Source organism: Marmota flaviventris, chromosome 13 (genome assembly GCF_047511675.1).
Source record: "Marmota flaviventris isolate mMarFla1 chromosome 13, mMarFla1.hap1, whole genome shotgun sequence".
Classification (NCBI taxonomy): Eukaryota; Metazoa; Chordata; class Mammalia; order Rodentia; family Sciuridae; genus Marmota; species Marmota flaviventris.
In genome coordinates, this window is record NC_092510.1 from 84,754,946 (window position 1) to 84,776,463 (window position 21,518).

A 21,518-nucleotide genomic window follows, 5' to 3' on the forward strand; every position below is an offset into this window, starting at 1 on the left:
TTGTAAGAGTCTTAAACCAATCAGTGATTAGTCACAGCAGCAAAAAAAAAAAAAAAAAAACTAAATAAAACAGAAATTGGTACCAGGAGTGGGGTCTTTGCTGTGACTAACCTGACCATGTGGTTCAGAAGTTTTTTGAGCTTTTTAAAATTGATGGGAGGGATTTTGAGTTGCTTAGCTGGAAATGCTTTAGATTGTTGTAAGCAGAAATTAATGGCTGATTCTGGTGGGACCTCAGAAGACCAGAATGCCAATAGGATAGTGGTCAGTGAAGACCAGGTTCAAGAGGGTTCAGAAAAGAAGGACTCTCTTGGAATTTGGTGTAGAGGCCATTCCTGTTATGCTCTGGCTGAGAAGTTGTCTGTATCGGCCCATGTTCAAAGACTTTCTGTGAGCCTGATTTTAGAAGCCATGGACTTCTTAATCTGGTGGAAGAAATTTCTAGGCAGCATAACATCCATTCAGATGGTGACATGGATGTTGCTGGTGGCTTTTAGTCAAATTTATTGTCATAATCAAGAGCAGAAAGCAGAGCAGAAAGATTTGAAAAACTTAGACTTGAAAGGTGGGAGTAAAACTGGGCCAAAGGAAGTTGCAGTTGTTAAAGACATTACCATCACTGAAGAAATGCTAAAGACTTTGCAGAGAGAGAACCAGAAAGACGACTTGAGGACATCTCAGGAGTTGGCAAGATCACACTCATCGCAAGCTCAAGGGAGTACAGGTAAAAATTCTCTTGAGAAGAGACCAGTGGGGCCCCCATTCTGCACAATGGGGCCTAGGAAGTTTTTTTCAACATGCTCAGCCACCCAGACGCTCAGAGAAGGCTGCAGCCAGGGTCCCTGGAGGCTGGGCTATTGCTCGAGATGGTGGCAGACCTTGGGGTCAACCATGTGGTACTGGTTCTGCAGGAATGCAGGATGCTGGAATTAAGGGTCATGGAGGCTTCCACCAAGATTTCAAAGGAAGGCCTAGGAAGCCAGGCAAAGTGCAGTAGTGTCGCAGTGCCTGTGGGCGTCTCCTGAGAAGTCAAAGTGTGGAGATGTGAGGAGCTACAGTGGAGACCCCGGGATTAAGAAATGCCAGTAACATGGACATGGTCTTAGGAAAGCTGCAGGAATCGAGCAGAGACAAGCCAACAGAAAGGCCACTTGGGCTGCAACCAAGAAGGCCACAGGGGCAGAGCTACACATGCCCTTTGGAGAGAACATTACGATGTCATGTGCCCAAGATTCTGGATGTGGAGCTACAGGACTTGTTTGTCCAGCTGGATTTCCGTCTTGCTTTGGTCCTATCTCTTCTTTCTATGCCCCTAGTTTTGTGAATGGAAACATTTACTCTGTACCTTTATATATTGGATTCTTGTAAATTGCTTTTACTTTTACAGGAGCTCAAAGGTGAGATTGCCTTGAGCCTCAGAGAAGACTTTGGACTTAAACTTTGAGCAGTCTCGGAACTGTTGACTATGGGGACTCTTGGAAATGGAAAAACTCTATTTTGTATTGTGAGATGATTGTGAATTTTGAGGGACCAGGGATGGGATGTTATGGTTTGGATGTGAGGTGTCCCTGCAAAGCTCATGTGTGAGACAATGCAAGAAGGTTCAGAGGAGAAATGATTGGATTCTAAGGGTCAACCCAATCAGTGAATTAGTCCCCTGCTAGAGATCAACTGAGTGGTAACTGAAGTGGTAGGGTGTGGCTGGAGGAGGTGGGAACTGGGGCGTGGCTTTGAGGATATATTTGTATCTGACAAGTGGAGTCTCTCTGTGCTTCCAGATCGTTGTGATGTGAGCCCTCAAATAAACGTACTTCTCTGTAGTTGTTCTGGTCAGATCCTTTAGTCACAGCAGTGAGAAAACCTGACTTTGTCCTGCCCTTTCAGCCAGAGGTGGACATGGCCTTGCCCTCTTGTTAGTCCCTGGGGCTTTACCACCCTCTGTTGCTTCCTCTTGACCATGACCTTGCCTCTGTAAACAGACGTGTGATAAGCTTCCACCCCTCTCATGCCTTTAGAGAGCTGGGACCTGCACTGAGAAGGAGAGAGGACCAATTAGGGGGTCCTGAGACCTTAGTGAGTGTCCTGGCTCACATGCTACTTTGCCATGTGACTTTTGGTAAATCCTATCTAGTGTGAATTTTGATAGAGAGAAGTTGGGACAACATCAGAAGCTTTGCCCAGTTTGCCTCCAAAAGAATTGTGAAAAACAACATTAATCACATATTTTCAACGTTTTTCACCATGGTTTTAAATAGTTGTAAGGGTTTTAAATAGTTGTAAGCTGCGTGTTGTAAATATTAATGCTTAAAAATAAAACGGTACAACAAAATAGTTACATCACCTCTTTAAATATATCCAATGGTACTTCGATATCACAGTGATTTTATACCCACCATCGTCCTTTAAAAATAGATGAACAAACTCCTCTTTAACAGAACTTTTACGATGCTCTTTTTTGTCCTTTAAATCATTTTTTCCATTCCATTTCTCCCATAGAATTTTATAGGAACATAATATATTTTTCTGCTCCTGAGTCTCAAGTGGATCATCTTGGCACAGTATCTAAATCAAAAATTGGGTTTATAGATGGCAATTTAAAAGTTTTTATATTTCCTGGGATCATAAGGCTCTAATAGGTAAGCATTTTTTTATGGAATCATTGACACAATTAATTTTAGGATACAGTGCATCAAAATTTTGGTCATCCTTAAGCAGAAAAAGTAAAATTCATGGAAATTCACCTTTCAGTGAGAAGGATGGTGGATCATGGGGTCTGGATTAAAAGAACCTCTGCTCCCTGGACTCAGGCCTTTTCCGCTGCAAGAAGTTCCCTTAGGTCAGATCTGGGATGGATGAGGATGCGCCTTCAGTGCTGAGTGGGAGAGGGCGGCTGGGAGAGAGAACCGGGTCTGTTTCCTCCCCGGGAGTTCTCAAATAGTACTGTTTCAGGAAATCATTTGGAACTTAAGAGCCTAGAAATCGATTCTCTTTTTCTCTTTTTTGCAGTACTGGAGATTGAACCCAGGGGCTTTCTACCCAAGTTCTTTTGTAAAGTTTTGAGACAGGACCTTGCTAAGTTGCTGAGGCTGGCCTCAAACTTTCGATCCTCCTGCCTCAGCCCCCTGATTCACTGGGATTACGGGTATATGCCACTGTGCCCAGCTAGAAATGGATTCTCTGAAGCTCTCTGTGCTAGTCACTCCTTGGAACTTGCATCAGCTGTTGAATGTGCCCCCTAATTTGATGGCCACTAGGCTTGGTGGTATCTGAGGGGCACCCCGAATGGAAGTTTTCTCAGAGTCAGACTAAGAAGGCTGATTTTGGAGCCAGATCCACATGCTGTGTGACTAGGACAATTTCCATCCCTGAGACTTGGTGTGCTCTTGTGGAAGATGGAGATATGTATGACCACCTTTGGGAGAGTCTTGAAGAATTAATTGATATAATATGTGTGAAGCACCCAGTATATGATTAAAAAAAAAAAAGGATTCCAAGGGTTCCTCCCAACTCTGATGCCCTCCAAGAAGGGAGCCAAGACCCCTCTATCCCCTTGCACCCCCCACACCAGTAACCTGTTTTCCTCCATCAATTCCCCACTTTAAGGCAATGAGTTTCCATTCTAGCTGTCTTGATAACCCAGCAATGAAAAGTAGGGTGCTCCAGGCTCTCCAACTCACTTTTTGGTGTTGTTTTGGTAAGCTATACGTCTACTGAGGCTTTTTTTTTTTTTTTTTTTTTGCTTAAAAAAATAATCAGTCAATATTTATCCACAGCCCTTGGCCCTTACCACCTCCGGCAAGTGGCTATTTCCAGTGACTCTCATGGTAGAAGATATGGGCCATGGATCTGCATCTTTGGGGACCAGTTTGGCTGTGTTCCTAATGTCCCCCCATTTCTCAGAGAAAGAATTCCAATCAGGCTACGCGCAGGGTGTGTGAGCCCAGAAAATGACAGCCCCTGCTTTCCAGGAATCCGAATGGAGTACGTATTCACTTGTGCCCTCCCGGAAACACTGGGGCTGCCTGGGGCCAGTTTTGAACCAGGCAATCCAATATCTGAGCTCTCCCTGGCAGAAACAAAATGAGACATTGATATGCTAAGAAGTTGCTAACCCAGTCAGTCCTGCTGTTGGCCGCTCTGATGTGACTTTTGCGCTAACGTTATTGCTCAGACACCAGGCCTGCTCAATGACTCCGCTGCTGACTGTCACTTTGCCACCAGAATGCGGGCCTTCCCAGCACATTGGCAGGCTGGGCTCCAGATTCTCAGTTATTTCCCACTGTTTGCAGAGGAATGCTGCTATTTTCTTCTTATAAAGAACCACTTGTGCAGATTGCCTCTTTTTTGGTTTCTTTCCTTGTGGTGTCTCAGAGCACAACTTCTATCTTATGGCTCTTGGACACATTTATCTAAATGATTTTTTTTTTTTAATTTTGAGATTTAAAATTTTCCTGATTTTTTTTTTTTTTTTTGAGAAGGATGGAAGTTTGGGATGAGCATGGTAGACGGACTGTACTCCTGACCCCAACTCTTTATCCCCTCTTCCCCGTATCCATTTCTCGTACCATGCGCCTGTGCAGTATCCTCTCAGTTTGACTTTGGGTGCACCCATGCGGCTTGTTTGGATAAATGGGATGCTCGCAAATGTGATTTACACCAAAGCTGGCAGAGGACTTGCACAATTGGGCTCCTCTGCTTCTGTTCCTTTGCTATTGCCAAGTGAATGTGGCTAGGCTAGCGTGCCAGAGGAGGAGAGACACAGGCACCAGAACCACTTGTCCTGGCCAACCCCAGACATATGACCCTGCCCAGCCAAGACCAGAAACACCTTTCAACCTACCTGCAGACTCATGAGTAAAATTCATGCTTATTGATTGAAGCCACTGCCATCTAAGGATGTTTGTTACACAGCATTGTTGTGTAATAGACAGTTGGTAGGATATGCATAGTGGCAGCCCAGGAGCAGAATCTAAGGGACACTGAGTCCACGTGCAGTACCTTCTTCTGTGGGCTCTGACAATAGGGATAATTATAAAAAGGAGAGAACCTTTAAAGGGAGATTCAAATGCTTCCGCCACAGAAGGTAAGGGACCACATGAATGATGTTCAAGGTAGCTAAGTAACACAATGACAGGATCCAGGGTCAGATTCCTGGGTTGAAAACCTAGATCCATTCATAAGCTCTGCATCTGTGGGGAAGGGGCCTTACCTCCTTGTTCCTCAGTTTCTTCACTTGTAAAAGAAAGAGAATATAAATAAAAACACCCACCTCATAAAAATGTTTCTAAGGATTGACTGTTTAAGAAAAATCTTTTAACATTTTTAATTGACAAGTAAGAATTACATATATTTATGTTGTGTGACATGACATTTTAAAATACAGATACATTGTGAAGTGACTAAATCAAGCTCATTAATATCTGAATCACCTCACATATTCACATTACTATTTTCCCCCCTGGTGAGAACACTTAAAAATCTACTTTCTTGGTGATTTCCAGGTGTACGGTACATTGTTATCAACTATAGTCACTATGTTGTACAATAGAGCCCTTAACCTTACTCCTCCTAATTGGAAATGTGTACTCTTTCCCCGTTGTGTCCCCAGTTCCCTCACCCCAACCTCTGAAAATCCCCACTCCGTTCTCTATTACTATGAGTTCCCTTTTTTGCAGATTCCACATATACATATGATCAGGCAGTGTTTGTCTTTCTTTGCCTGGCTCATTTCCCCCAGCACAGTGTCCTCCGGGTTCATCACCATGTTGTCATCAATGACAGCATGTCCTTTTTAAGAGCTGAATTGTATTCCACTGTAGATAAACGCCACATTTTCTTTATCCATGCATCTGTTGATAGACACCCATGTTGGACCCGTGACTTGGCTATTTCAGACAATGCTGCAGTGAACATGGGAATGCAGATATCTTTTTGAGATACCGACTTTCTTTCATCGGGTTACATGCCCAGTAGTGGGATTACTGGATCATATAGCAGTTCTAGTCTTTTTTTTTTTTTTTTTTATTTTATTTTTTTTTTATTGTTGGCTGTTCAAAACATTACATAGTTCTTGATATATCATATTTCACAATTTGATTCAAGTGGGTTATGAGCTCCCATTTTTACCCCATATACAGATTGCAGAATCACATCAGTTACACATCCCTTGATTTACATATTGCCATACTAGTGTCTGTTGTATTCTGCTGTCTTTCCTATCCTCTACTATCCCCCCTCCCCTCCCCTCCCCTCCCCTCCCCTCTTCTCTCTCTGCCCCCTTTACTGACATTCGTTTGTCCCCCTTGTATTATTTTTCCCCTTCCCCTCACTTCCTCTTGTATGTACTTTTGTATACCTCTGAGGGTCTCCTTCCATTTCCATGCATTTTCCCTTCTCTCTCCCTTTCCCTCCCACCTCTCATCCCTGTTTAATGTTAATCTTCTTCTCATGCTCTTCGACCCTACTCTGTTCTTAGCTACTCTCCTTATATCAAAGAAGACATTTGACATTTGTTTTTTAGGGATTGGCTAGCTTCACTTAGCATAATCTGCTCTAATGCCATCCATTTCCCTGTAAATTCTATGATTTTGTCATTTTTTAATGCAGAGTAATACTCCATTGTGTATAAATGCCACATTTTTTTTATCCATTCATCCATTGAAGGGCATCTAGGTTGGTTCCACAGTCTAGCTATTGTGAATTGTGCTGCTATGAACATCGATGTAGCAGTGTCCCTGTAGCATGCTCTTTTTAGGTCTTTAGGGAATAGACCGAGAAGGGGAATAGCTGGGTCAAATGGTGGCTCCATTCCCAGCTTTCCAAGAAATCTCCATACTGCTTTCCAAATTGGCTGCACCAATTTGCAGTCCCACCAGCAATGTACAAGTGTACCCTTTTCCCCACATCCTCGCCAGCACTTGTTGTTGTTTGACTTCATAATGGCTGCCAATCTAACTGGAGTGAGATGGTATCTTAGGGTGGTTTTGATTTGCATTTCTCTGACTGCTAGAGATGGTGAGCATTTTTTCATGTACTTGTTGATTGACTGTATGTCCTCCTCTGAGAAGTGTCTGTTCAGGTCCTTGGCCCATTTGTTGATTGGGTTGTTTGTTCTCTTATTGTCTAATTTTTTGAGCTCTTTGTATACTCTGGATATTAGGGCTCTATCTGAAGTGTGAGGAGTAAAGATTTGTTCCCAGGTTGTAGGCTCTCTATTTACCTCTCTTATTGTATCTTTTGCTGAGAAAAAACTTTTTAGTTTGAGTAAGTCCCATTTGTTGATTCTAGTTATTAACTTTTGTGCTATGGGTGTCCTATTGAGGAATTTGGAGCCCGACCCCACCGACTGTAGATCGTAGCCAACTTTTTCTTCTATCAGACGGCGCGTCTCTGATTTGATATCAAGCTCCTTGATCCATTTTGAATTAACTTTTGTGCATGGCGAGAGAAAGGGATTCAGTTTCATTTTGTTGCATATGGATTTCCAGTTTTCCCAGCACCATTTGTTGAAGATGCTATCCTTCCTCCATTGCATGCTTTTAGACCCTTTATCAAATATAAGATAGTTGTAGTTTTGTGGATTGGTTTCTGTGTCCTCTATTCTGTACCATTGGTCCACCCGCCTGTTTTGGTACCAGTACCATGCTGTTTTTGTTACTATTGCTCTGTAATATAGTTTGAAGTCTGGTATCGCTATACCGCCTGATTCACACTTCCTGCTTAGCATTGTTTTTGCTATTCTGGGTCTTTTATTTTTCCATATGAATTTCATGATTGCTTTCTCTATTTCTACAAGAAATGCCGTTGGGATTTTGATTGGCATTGCATTAAACCTATAGAGAACTTTTGGTAATATCGCCATTTTGATGATGTTAGTTCTGCCTATCCATGAACAGGGTATATTTTTCCATCTTCTAAGATCTTCTTCTATTTCTCTCTTTAGGGTTCTGTAGTTTTCATTGTATAAGTCTTTCACCTCTTTTGTTAGGTTGATTCCTAAGTATTTTATTTTTTTTGAAGATATTGTGAATGGAGTGGTTGTCCTCATTTCCATTTCAGAGGATTTGTCGCTGATATACAGGAATGCCTTTGATTTATGCGTGTTGATTTTATATCCTGCCACTTTGCTGAATTCATTTATTAGCTCTAATAGTTTCTTTGTAGACCCTTTTGGGTCTGCTAGGTATAGAATCATGTCATCTGCAAATAGTGATAATTTAAGTTCTTCTTTTCCTATTTTGATGCCTTTAATTTCTTTCGTCTGTCTAATTGCTCTGGCCAGTGTTTCGAGAACTATGTTGAACAGAAGTGGTGAGAGAGGGCATCCCTGTCTTGTTCCAGATTTTAGAGGGAATGCCTTCAATTTTTCTCCATTCAGAATGATGCTAGCCTGAGGCTTAGCATAGATTGCTTTTACAATATTGAGGTATGTTCCTGTTATCCCTAGTTTTTCTAGAGTTTTGAACATAAAGGGATGCTGTACTTTGTCGAATGCTTTTTCCGCATCTATCGAGATGATCATATGGTTCTTATTTTTAAGTCTATTGATGTGGTGAATAACATTTATTGATTTCCTTATATTGAACCAGCCTTGCGTCCCAGGGATGAATCCTACTTGATCATGGTGCACAATTTTTTTGATGTGCCTTTGTATCCGAGTGGCCAGAATTTTATTGAGGATTTTTGCATCTAGGTTCATTAGAGATATTGGTCTGTAGTTTTCTTTCTTTGAAGTGTCTTTGTCTGGTTTAGGTATCAGGGTGATGTTGGCCTCGTAGAATGAATTTGGAAGTTCTCCCTCTTTTTCTATTTCCCGAAGTAGCTTGAAAAGTATTGGTATTAGTTCCTCTTTAAAGGTTTTGTAAAACTCTGCTGTATACCCATCTGGTCCTGGGCTTTTCTTAGTTGGTAGTCTTTTGATGGTTTCTTCTATTTCCTCAATTGATATTGGTCTGTTTAGGTTGTCTATATCCTCCTGACTCAATCTGGGCAGATCATATGACTTAAGAAATTTATCTATGCCTTCACTATCTTCTAATTTATTGGAGTATAAGGATTCAAAATAATTTTTGATTATCTTCTGTATTTCTGAAGTGTCTGTTGTGATATTGCCTCTTTCATCCCGTATGTTAGTGATTTGAGTTCTCTCTCTTCTTCTCTTCGCTAGCATGGCTAAGGGTCTGTCGATTTTGTTTATTTTTTCAAAGAACCAACTTTTAGTTTTGTCAATTTTTTCAATTGTTTCTTTTGTTTCGATTTCATTGATTTCAGCTCTGATTTTAATTATTTCTTGCCTTCTACTTCTTTTGCTGTTGTTTTGCTCTTCTTTTTCTAGGATTTTGAGATGAAGTATGAGATCATTTATTTGTTGGTTTTTTCTTTTTTTAAGGAATGAACTCCAAGCAATGAATTTTCCTCTTAGAACTGCTTTCAATGTGTCCCATAGATTCCGATATGTTGTGTCTGTGTTTTCATTAATCTCTAAGAATTTTTTAATTTCCTCCTTGATGTCTTCTATAACCCATTGATCATTCAGTAACCTATTGTTCATTCTCCAAGTGATATATTCTTTTTCCTTCCTTCTTTTATCGTTGATTTTCAGTTCCATTCCATTATGATCAGATAGGATGCATGGTATTATCTCTACTCCTTTGTATTGTCTAAGAGTTTCCCTGTGACATAATATATGATCTATTTTTGAGAAGGATCCATGTGCTGCTGAGAAAAAAGTGTAACTGTTTGATGTTGGGTGGTATATTCTATATATGTCAATTAAGTCTAGGTTATTAATTGTGTTATTGAGTTCTATAGTTTCCTTATTCAACTTTTGTTTGGAAGATCTGTCCAGTGGTGAGAGAGGTGTGTTGAAGTCTCCCATGATTATTGTATGGTGGTCTATTAGACTCTTGAACTTGAGAAGAGTTTGTTTGATGAACATAGCTGCACCATTGTTTGGGGCATATATATTTATGATTGTTATGTCTTGTTGGTGTATGGTTCCCTTGAGCAGTATGTAGTGTCCCTCTTTATCCCTTTTGATTAACTTTGGCTTAAAATCTATTTTATTTGATATGAGTATGGATACTCCTGCTTGTTTCCGAAGTCCATATGAGTGATATGATTTTTCCCAACCTTTCACCTTCAGCCTATGTATGTCTTTTCCTATCAAATGCGTCTCCTGTAGGCAGCATATTGTTGGGTCTTGTTTTGTGATCCATTCTACTAGCCTGTGTCTCTTGATTGGTGAGTTTAAGCCATTAACATTTAGGGTTATTATTGAGATATGGGTTGTTCTTCCAGCCATATTTGTTTATTTATGTTACTAAACATGGTTTGTTTTCCACTTTGATTATTTTCCCCCCTTTAGTGTCCTACCTCCCACTGTTGGTTTTCATTGTTATTTTCCATTTCCTCTTCCTGTAATGTTTTGCCAAGGATGTTTTGAAGAGATGGTTTTCTAGCTGCAAATTCTTTTAACTTTTGTTTATCGTGGAAGGTTTTAATTTCATCTTCCATCCTGAAGCTTAATTTCGCTGGAAACACAATTCTTGGTTGGAACCCATTTTCTTTCAGTGTTTGAAATATGTTATTCCAGGATCTTCTAGCTTTCAGAGTCTGTGTTGAAAGATCAGCTGTTATCCTGATTGGCTTACCCCTAAATGTGATCTGCTTCCTTTCTCTTGTAGCTTTTAAAATTCTCTCCTTGTTCTGTATGTTGGGCATCTTCATTATAATGTGTCTAGGTGTGGGTCTCTTATGATTTTGCACATTCGGCGTCCTGTAGGCTTCTAGGATTTGGGGTTCTGTCTCATTCTTCAAGTCTGGGAAGTTTTCTCGAATTATTTCATTGAATAGATTGCTCATTCCTTTGGTTTGAAACTCTGTTCCTTCCTGTATCCCAATGACTCTTAAATTTGGTCTCTTGATGTTATCCCATATTTCTTGGATGTTCTGCTCATGGTTTCTTAACAGTCTTGCTGAGCTGTCTATGTTCTTTTCAAGTTGAAATACTTTATCTTCATTGTCTGATGTTCTGTCTTCTAAGTGTTCTACTCTGCTGGTAGTATTCTCAATTGAGTTTTTAAGTTGGCTTATTGCTTCCTGCATTTCTAGGATTTCTGTTTGTTTGTTTTTTATAACCTCTATTTCCCTGTATAGTTGATCTTTTGCTTCTTGGATTTGTTTATGTAATTCATTGTTGAAGTGATCTTTCATTGTCTGATTTTGCTGTCTGATGTCTTCCTTGAGACTCCAGATCATCTGAAGCATGTATATCCTGAATTCTTTATCTGACATTCCATCAGCTGCAGCTATTACCTCTTCTAAAGTTGAGTTGACCTGCAATGCTTGTGGTCCTTTCTTTCCTTGTCTCTTCATACTGTTCGCGTTCCTTTCTTCTTGGTGAAACTGTTGTGCTATTGAATTTTCCCCCTATATATTTATATTGGTCTTGTATAGTTGCAAAGTCTCCCTCGCAGGCACGGGCGGCGGCTCTGCCCCTCCGCCAATTGGGGCAATGTGCCTACCACGCCGGCAGGCCGCTGGGCCTGCTCTGCCAGTCGGTAGCAGGTCCGCCGTCCTTGCAGGCGCGGGCGGCGGCTCTGTCCCTCTGCGGGCCGCTAGGCTTGTTCTGTCGGTGGTCGCCGTTCTGCCTACTTTGCAGGCGCAGGCAGCGGCACTGCCCCTCTGCAGGCCTCTGGGGCTGTACTGCCAGTGGGTCGCAGGTCCGCCTACTTTGCAGGCGTGGGGGGGGGCGGCTCTACCCTTCCTCAGGCCACTGGGCCTGTTCTGTCTCTCGGTTGCAGGTCTGACCTGTTCTGATGGTGGTCTCAGTTCCGATTACCTTGCAGGCGCGGGGGGGAGGGGGCGGCTCTGCCTCTCAGCAGGCCGCTGCTCCTCTTCTGCCGGTGGGTCGCAGGCCTGCCTACCTTGCAGGAGTGATTGGAAGCTCTGTCCCGCCGCGGGCCACTGGGCCTTTTCTGTCTGTGGTCACCCTTCCCCTACCTGGCAGGCGAGGGGGGTGGGGGGCGGCTCTGCCCCTCAGCAGGCCGCTGGGCCCGCTCTGTGTTTGGTCCCAGTTCCCTCTACTATGCCGGCGCAGGGGGAGGGGGCGGCTCAGCCTCTCAGCAGGCGGCTGCTCCTCTTCTGCCGGTGGGTCGCAGGCCCGCCTACCTTGCAGGAGTGATTGGAAGCTCTGTCCCGCCGCGGGCCACTGGGCCTTTTCTGTCGGTGGTCACCCTTCCCCTACCTGGCAGGCGAGGGGGGTGGGGGGCGGCTCTGCCCCTCAGCAGGCCGCTGGGCCTGCTCTGTGATTGGTCCCAGTTCCGTCTACTATGCCAGCGCAGGGGGAGGGGGCGGCTCAGCCTCTAAGCAGGCGGCTGCTCCTCTTCTGCCGGTGGGTCGCAGGCCCGCCTACCTTGCAGGAGTGATTGGAAGCTCTGTCCCGCCCTGGGCCACTGGGCCTTTTCTGTCGGTGGTCACCCTTCCCCTACCTGGCAGGCGAGGGGGGTGGGGGGCGGCTCTGCCCCTCAGCAGGCTGCTGGGCCTGCTCTGTCTTTGGTCCCAGTTCCCTCTACTATGCCGGCGCAGGGGGAGGGGGCGGCTCAGCCTCTCAGCAGGCGACTGCTCCTCTTCTGCCGGTGGGTCGCAGGCCCGCCTACCTTGCAGGAGTGATTGGAAGCTCTGTCCCGCCCTGGGCCACTGGGCCTTTTCTGTCGGTGGTCACCCTTCCCCTACCTGGCAGGCGAGGGGGGTGGGGGGCGGCTCTGCCCCTCAGCAGGCCGCTGGGCCTGCTCTGTCTTTGGTCCCAGTTCCCTCTACTATCCAGTTCTAGTCTTTTATTTCATTTCATTTATTTTTTGCAGTACTGAGGATCAAGCCCAGGGCTTCGTATATGCTCAGCAAGTGTCTATCACTGAGCTACTTCTCAGGCTCTTGATTTTATTTTGAGACAGGGTCTTGCTAAGTTGCCTAGGCTGGCCTCAAACTCACAGTTCTCCTGCCTCAACCCCCAGAGTAGCTGGAATCACAGGCATTTGCCTCCATGACCAGCTATTTTTAATTTTTTGAGAAGTCTCCATGCTGGTTTCCGAAACGACTGTACTAATTTACATCCCCATAAAGAAGAGTGTGCCAGGGCTCTCTTTCCTCCACATCCTTGTCAGTGCTGGCCATCTTGTGAGTTTTTGACAATAGCTAATCTAACAGATTGCATCTCCCCGATGATTAGTGACCTGGAGCACCCTGGCATACACCTGCTGGCAGCTTACATGTTTTCTTTAAAGAAATGTCTATTCAGGCCCTTTGCCCATTTTTAAATTAGGCTATTTGTTTTCTTGCTGTTCAGATGTTTGAGTTCCTTATATATTTGGAACGTTAACCCTTACCCAGTTACGGTTGGGAAGTACTTCCTCCCATCCTGCAGATCTCTCTTCACTCTTTTGGTTGCTTCCTTTGCTGTGCCGAAGTTTGTTCACCTGATACGATCCCATTGGTCTAGTTTTTGCTCTCGTTACCTGCGCTTTCAGACATATCCAAAAAAAAAAAAAATCATGTCCATGACCAATATCATGGGGCTTCCTCCTGGGTTTTCTTCTAGTAGTTCTACAGTGTTAGGTCTGCATTTAATTGTTTAATTCATTTTGAGTTGGTTTTTGAACTTGAGACAGTTGTCATTGTCCTGCATGTGGGTATCCAGTGTTCCCAGTACCATTTATTAATGAGGCTATTTTTTTCCCATTGAATGTCCATGGTATCTTTGTCCAAAAAAAAAAAAAAAAAACCTGATCTTAATGCACTTAGAATATGCAAGCAATAGGTAAGTATTTGTTAAATAAATAAAATGTGACCTCATCTACATGAGAGGGACATCTGATCATCTATAAGCACGGCTGGCAAGGCCTGGGGACATCTGAGTTATTTTATTTGACCTTCGGTAGGAAGGACACATTTGTACCATAGAAGAGCTCTTTCCCCCTTCATAGAGTAAAACATTACCTTCTGAAGAAACTTACCAAAAGTCTGGGTAAGAATGTTTTCCTTTGGGAAACTCACTCCATTGTACAAACATCCTGCACTCAGTTAATTCGTCTTAATAGGCCAGGCCATGGGCAGGGGCCACGATGCTATCTGTTGATCCAGAAGGATTTCCATTCCAAATGACTAAAATGCAAGCTATGGTACGTAGAGAGGAAATCCTCAAGTCCTTGAGAAACTCAGCTGGAATGTTTCTTTTGTGGAAGACTCTTCAAAGTCATGCTTTTGTTATATATACATATTTTTCATTTTTATTTTATTTTTGTAAATAATACATACAGGTCAGTTACTTGTGGGCCTGCTACAGCAGGGGAGACTAACGGAAGGAGTGGTGCATAAGTGTGTGTCGGTGTGTGAGTGAGTTTACACACACGTGTGTGCACAGAGGGAGTCAGTGAGCCGGTGTGGTGTGGGCAAGAACTAAACCTCATCCTCTTGACGAGTCCCCCAACCACCCCTTTCTTCCTCCATCCCTCCTCTTCTCCTCCATGATAGACTAGGGCCTTCATCGGAGCCTTTCAGGAGAATGTAGAAGTTAAAAAGATTTGAAGTGTGTAAAACTGAAAGTATATCCTTCTCCATCCACCCGAATCATGGGAAGTGGATTGGCCCTTGTCTAGAATTTAATCAGGTTCTTATGAGCAATAGCACTGAAGGTTGGACAGGAGATCTACGTTGCTCAGAAATCAACTGTTGGTGGGCAGCCCCGGACAAGACCACACCCTCGGCCTAGAGTTCACTGCAAACTGCCTGCAGCGTGCTCCTGAGGAGCAAGAGGATCAGAGGACCCAGCAGCGACATTAGCTATTGGGGTTCACTTCTATCTCGGACCATGGAAAAGCCATATTTGATGTGCAGTTTTAAAGCAAGACCTCTGTTCCATTCTTTATGGATGGGTCAAAAACTAACCCAAATATAGAGGCTTTAAACAACAATCATTTTCTATCATCAAGACAGTTTCTTCCCATCTTCCGGCTCTGCTGGCCTGTGTATTCAGATGGTACCTTTAGCTCTCCTAGACTTTATATCTTCCCAATAATCTCAATGGAAAAAAAAAAAAACAACTTCCATTCAAACTCTTGAATCTGAGTCTCATTGGCTTGGCCTATCATGTGACCCTCGGACCAATCTGGGGCTAAGGGGATGGTGTCCACTGCCTGGCCAAGCCTGGTGACTTGCTGAAGGCAGTCTGTTGGAACAGCTCCATTTAGAACACAAAGGCTGAGCAGGGCAAGGGGCCCATCCTTCAAGAAAAATCAAGATGGCATCACCAAAGTGAGGGGAAATGAACAACAGATACTGTTCTTAGCCCTCCTTCCCACTAAACTAAAGGAAGGCAGCCTTTGAGATGGAAGAGGAAAATAAGCTCTTAGAACACAACTCCCAGTGCTAGGCCTGAACAATACTGTCATTTGCTTATCGTGACAGTTCTATGAAGTCAGTGACATTGGTTGTCTCTTTGCCCTTTGACAGATGCAGAAACCGCAGCAGATTGGCAGAGGAGGAGGGCATGTGTGTATCAGTTATCTATTACCACATGAATGCTGTGTAACAAACCACCCCAAAACTCAATACCATAAAGCAAGGGGCATTTATGTAGTTTACAAATATATGGGCTGGGAATTAACCTAGATGGTCCTTTGAGATTAAATCCCCAGCCCACAGACACTAATGCAATCAATTTTCTACAGAACAAAAGGAGAGTTTAACTTCCCTTGATCCTTTGAGTTTGCTAAATATAGATGTATGGATTTTGTTTCTCAATAGACTCTGGATAAAATTCAGGAAGGATTAATCATCATTCTACCTTTATTAAGGCAGCTTTTAAAAATGTTTCTTTAGCAGCTGTGGAAAACATGGTGGTTCATCAGAAAATTAAAAATAGAACTACTATAGGATCCAACAACTCCATCCTGGTTATGTACCCACAAGAGCTGAAAAGGGGGGCTGAAGAAATACCTGTGTTCAAATGTTCATAACAGCATTTCCCATGAGAGTTAAAGGGTGGAAACAACCCAGTATCCATCACTGGCTGAATGGCTAAACAACATGTGGTATATACACCTACTGGAATAGTATTCTTAAAAATAAATAAAATTCTGGTACATGCTACAACATGGATAAAACTTAAAGATATTATGTTAGTAAAAAACTAAAGCTTTAAAAATATTTTAAATATAAGCGGGGCACGGTGGTGCATGCCTATAATTCCAGCTGCTTGGGAGGCTGAGGCAGGAGGATTGCAAGTTCAAAGCCAGCCTCAGCAAAAGTGAGGCACTAAGCAACTCAGTGAGACCCTGTCTCTGAATAAAATACAAAATAGGGCTGGGGATGTGGTTCAGTGGTCGAGTGTCCCTGAGTTCAATCCTGGTACCCACTTCCCCCAAAAAGCCAGACAAAGAGGACAAATATTTCATTATTCCATTTATATGTGTTGTCTAGAGAAGTCAACTGCATTGAGACAGAAAGTAGAACAGCAGTGGCTGGGGGCTGGCAGGAGGTGATGGGGAGTGAGAGCTCAGTGAGCACAGAACTTCAGTTTGAGACGATGAAAATCTTGTGATGAATAGTGATGCTGCTACATAGCAGCCCAGATGCACTGAAGCATAGGCCCAAAGTGGTAAATCTTAGGTTTTGTGTATTTCACCACGATTGAAAAAATGTGAGTTCCCTTATTTGATGCTAATAGTGAAGGCTTTGGTTGAGCCACCAAACAGCTAAGGTACTTTCGCTGCCTAACTCAATCTATGCAACCACTTTGCTGGCCATATAGAAATCAGTAGCTTGGCCCGTGTCCTCAAGGACCTCATGGTTAAGTTGGGGAGATGACGGATAAAGTAGTGATGATAGCAAGGCCTGGGGAGCTATATATCACCAGTAACACAGGACAAGATGACATCCACACCAGGAGGGCCTGTGACTACGGTGGAACTTGAGAGGAGGGGCCTGTTGAAAACCCAGATGTCCAGGCCCACCTGGATCAGACTCTTGGGAGTGCGCAGAGGCTAGAAAACAGGTACATATCCAAAGCTCCCAGGTGATTGAGATGCCCATGTAGGTTTAAAGACTCCCTCTAGACCACACATGCTACAAAATTAATTTTAGGGAGGAAAAAAAAAACATTTGAAGAATTACATCTTATTGATAACACTGAAAATGGCAAAAACAGAAAATATATATATATTTTTACTTGGCAGAAATAAGCAATAGAAAATAAAACTGACAGACTGGTCTTGCACACAGTAAATAATGTCATTGACCAAAAATTGATGGATGGAATTTTGTTTCTCAATAGACTCTGGATAAAATTCAGAAAAATTTGTCTAGGAAAATTGGACCTGGTAGAAATAATGACAACAAAAAACAACTAATGTTGTTAGAAAAAAAAAAAACAAACAGCAACTCTTGATACAGACAAGTCATTAATCGATGAATCAATTTTTTTTTTGGTCAAAATGCAATGAAAAGAGTCTATTCTGATGAAAATAATTTCAATGTAGGCCTCTAGCTTTTTCAAACTTTTCAGATAGTTTGCTTTTCTTTTCATTTTAAAATAATTTATGATAGAAAAGTTGCCAGAACTTTTGCATTTCCTTTATTCAAACTCCCAATTGTTAATATGCAGTCACATATTGTTGCTATATCAAATATATATATGTGAAAAAGACAGATATGTATATATAGCATATAGGCACACATACATACATAATGAATATTCCTATACATATGTGTGTGTGCACGCTTTTTCCCTGAACCAGGTATCATGCTTTTACATCAAAAATGTGTACTTGAAGGGCTGTAGCTCAGTGGCAGAGCGCTTGCCTAGCATGCGTGAGGCACTGGGTTTGATCCTTAGCACCACATAAAAATAAACAAAATAAAGGCATTCTGTCCATCTACAACTATAAAAAAATAAAAAAGATTTGTTTTTTTGAAAAAGTGTACTTTCTAAGGGCAAGAACATCACCATACACAGCCTCAAAACAACGATCAAATCCAAAATTTGACACAAATAAATACTATTATCCATTATCAAATGTAATCAAATACTCAAAAATGTTCTTTATATCATTTCCACCCACCCTGATCCAGAGTCTAAAAACAAATTTAAAAAAAAAAATGATCCAAAATCGCGTTAGGACCCAGGACTGTTTAATGACCTGTTCATCTATTTAGTCCTCTGCTGTGGAAGGGTGAGACATTTGACAATTTTTGAAGAACATAGGCCAACCGTTGTATGGTGTGTCTCTTGATCTGGGTTTTCTGGTGCGCCCTCGTGCTCAGATTTGGATTATGCATTTGGGGCAGGAATTCCACATAAGCGCTGTCGGTTCTTTTTGGTGCATCTGTCAGGAGACACATGTTGTCACTTAAAAGACACGTGTCACCTTCCCTTTCTGTGCCTGCTCTCCTTGTCTGCTAATGGACAGGACGAAGGAGCAGAGCTGAGTGGTGTCATGGCTCAGATGTCATTTCAAACATGCTCCGGCCACTGGGTAGTTTTGCAGGTAAAGGCCACTGAGATCATTGTCCTGATCAGTACCACCATTGCTAACATAGAGCATGCCAACTGTGCGCTGGCATTCACCATTTATTCTAACCCTCATAGAAAACCTGAATGTAAACGTTATTATCCCCACTTAACAGGCAAGGAAACGGAGGCTCACGGACAGTGGTATGATATGCTCAGGCTCATGCAGCTGGAAAGGGCCGAGCTGGGGTTTGAGCCAGTTGGATTTGAGCAGAGCCTGAATCGCATCCCATGCCATACTGTCAGCTAATCCACTCACGTGTGTCCCAAAGCAGAGAGAGTAGACTGAAGCCTCTTTGGGGGGCCTGCAGATGACGTGGGAGAAATCATCCTGGAGCAGCCCCTGCCATCTTCATGGCTCTTCCTTCTTCCCCAGGTCCTGGGCCCACCTCTGGTCTCAGCAGAACTAGAATCAGGGTAACTGCCATAGTGAGGGAACGGCTGCTGGACATGGGCAGCTGCCCTCAGAGCTGACTTCGTTCGTTCCCTTTGTGGCTGGCTATCCCTGCTCACGGAGGTGACGCCACCCCACCCTACCTGGGACCCAGATTTCTTTAGGTATGTGAAAGTGGAGACGGCTGGGAATACACTGTGCAGAGTGCATAACATGAATTGAGCCTTATGTAAGGGTGGGCACCTTATTTTTCCCAGATAAGAAAACTGAGGCAAAATCTGGTGACTGTTGGGGGAGTGACCTACACAGGTCCAACTGCAGATCCTAGAGGAGATTGTCCTCAGGATGCTGGACGTTGGTTGGGCTTCACAGGATAGCAGCCTGCATGGGAAGGGGGTCCTTGAAACACACCATGCCTTTTAGACAGACCTGTGTGGCTGAGCCCCGGGCAGCTGCTCAGAGCAGGCCTCATTCTGGTGCCTGGTCTGGACTCCAGCTCGACTGCCCCTTCTGTCTGCAGGTCTCCGGCCTGGCTTCCTCCTTCCTTCTGACGTGTCCTCCTGGGCTCACTTTCCTGAGAGACCTCCCAGGCCTCAGGTCCCTGCCTCTCCACAGATTTCCCCATGATTGGCAGGGATTCTCCCCTCTTGGGGAAACAAATTGCTTTGGTTGATCTGGCCCTTTCCCAGTGTCTCCCTTTGTGAAATAGGGAAGGAGAGGGAGGGAAAGAAAGAAATTCTTGAGCAAAAATGATGTGACGAATCGATTGATTTTTATTACGATCACTAGAAAGTTTCATGGAGGCAGCTGGGACCCCGGGGCGGGGGCGGGGGGGGGGGAGGACACTGCGGGGAGGCAGTTGGGCTGCCACTTACTGGTTTGGCCCAGGGCCTTAAGCCTCAAATTTCTCGCCCTTAAACTGGGGGTGAGTGTACCTCCTCTGTTCGCCTTATAGAGGTGAGAAAATCCTGCTACGGAATCTCTTAGGATTGACAGGATTGTGCGAAGTTTGGGGGGCCCTGGTTTCCTTGGCAGGGCTGTTGAAAAAGAGCACTTCTCTCATTTTTTTTTAGTCTAAAAAATAAAAACCTCTTAGCTCACAGAAGACACTGTGTTGCAAAGTCCCAGCTTTCAATCTGTCCCACACCACGAAGCCTCCTTTAAGCCCATCTTTTCTAACAAAGTGCACCGCCAGGTTTTAGCCAAGACCCCAGGTGTGGCCTCTTTGGGGGCAACTCAGTCTCCCAACCCACCTGCCTGTGACACAGGCTTGACATCTGCTCCTCACCCCGAGGACATCAGCGTCCTCAACCCTGGTTTCCCCTGGTGATGCCAGATTTGAAGTGGGTCTGTGTGTCAAGCTCTGGCACCTTCCGTCCCTGACCCTAATGAGTGCCCATAGAGGTCTGCCCAGCCACCACACCCTTCCCTCCCCTCGGCAGTGCCTCTCAGGATCTACCCCCTGACTTAATAAAATACCATCTTTCTTGTTTCTTTTCTTGTTTAGTTTAGTGTGATTTTATTTCCACTGACTACAACTGGGAAAGCTGATGAGACTGGCAGATTTTAGGTTCAGAGATGAAGCCAGGAGGCCAGGATCACACAGCTCGTGAGAGGCAGCGTTCTGCTGGATGACAGGTGTGGAGTGCTCTCTCTATGCGAGACACTTTCTAGAGACTTAGCACGCGGTCCTCACTTAATCTTCAGTGCACCCCTGTGAGGCAGGAAGTGCCGTCAACACCATTTCACAGACGAGGAAGTGGAGGTGAGGAGAAGCTGTCACTTGAATCACAGAGGGAGACCAGAGCCACGGCTGAACCCTCGTTTGACTCCACAGGCTGGGTTCTCAAAAATGATGCTGTGTAGGTGCTGGGGGTAGCGGGCTGGATTGACAGGAGCTCTGAAGTTTCCAGAATTTGACAAACCCAGGTATGCCAAATCGAACCACAGACCCTCAAAAGTTAGAAGAGACTCTGGAGGACCCTACTGGACTACCGATGGAACAGTGTGAGTTTCGGCCTTCCAGTGGTCATTGGGCCAAGGCTGAAGCCTGCTCCGTCACTGAGCAGGCATAGCCCACGGCAATGGGACTTGCAGAAAGCACTTGCAATGATCCAGAAAGCCATGGCTGAGAAGGACCATCCGATTTTACTGGCCTGATGTGACTGGAGACAGGCTGCAGATCATTCCAGGTTAGGGGCCTTTTGAGAAACCCTTTTGAGGACTGAACCCTCTTGAGAAACTGGTGAAAATCAGAGATGTTCTCCCCCAAATGCACAGGTAGACGCTGATTTGCTGAAGGGTGTTTATGGGCTATCAAATCTATCCAAGGACCTTGTCTAAGAATCCCTGCTGTACAGAGACCCTGCCGTCTCTCTAAGTCTTGCAGAGTGTTATTCTTCTTGGACTCTTCGCTGACCCCCTGGGTGGATGGACTCCTTCCTCTTCCTCCCTCAGCTGTACTGTTTTCTGTGGCTGGTGTATTGCAGTGGTTTACAGAGGGTAGTCCTCGAACCAGCAGCATCACCAGGGAATTTGTCAGACATCCAGATTCTAGGT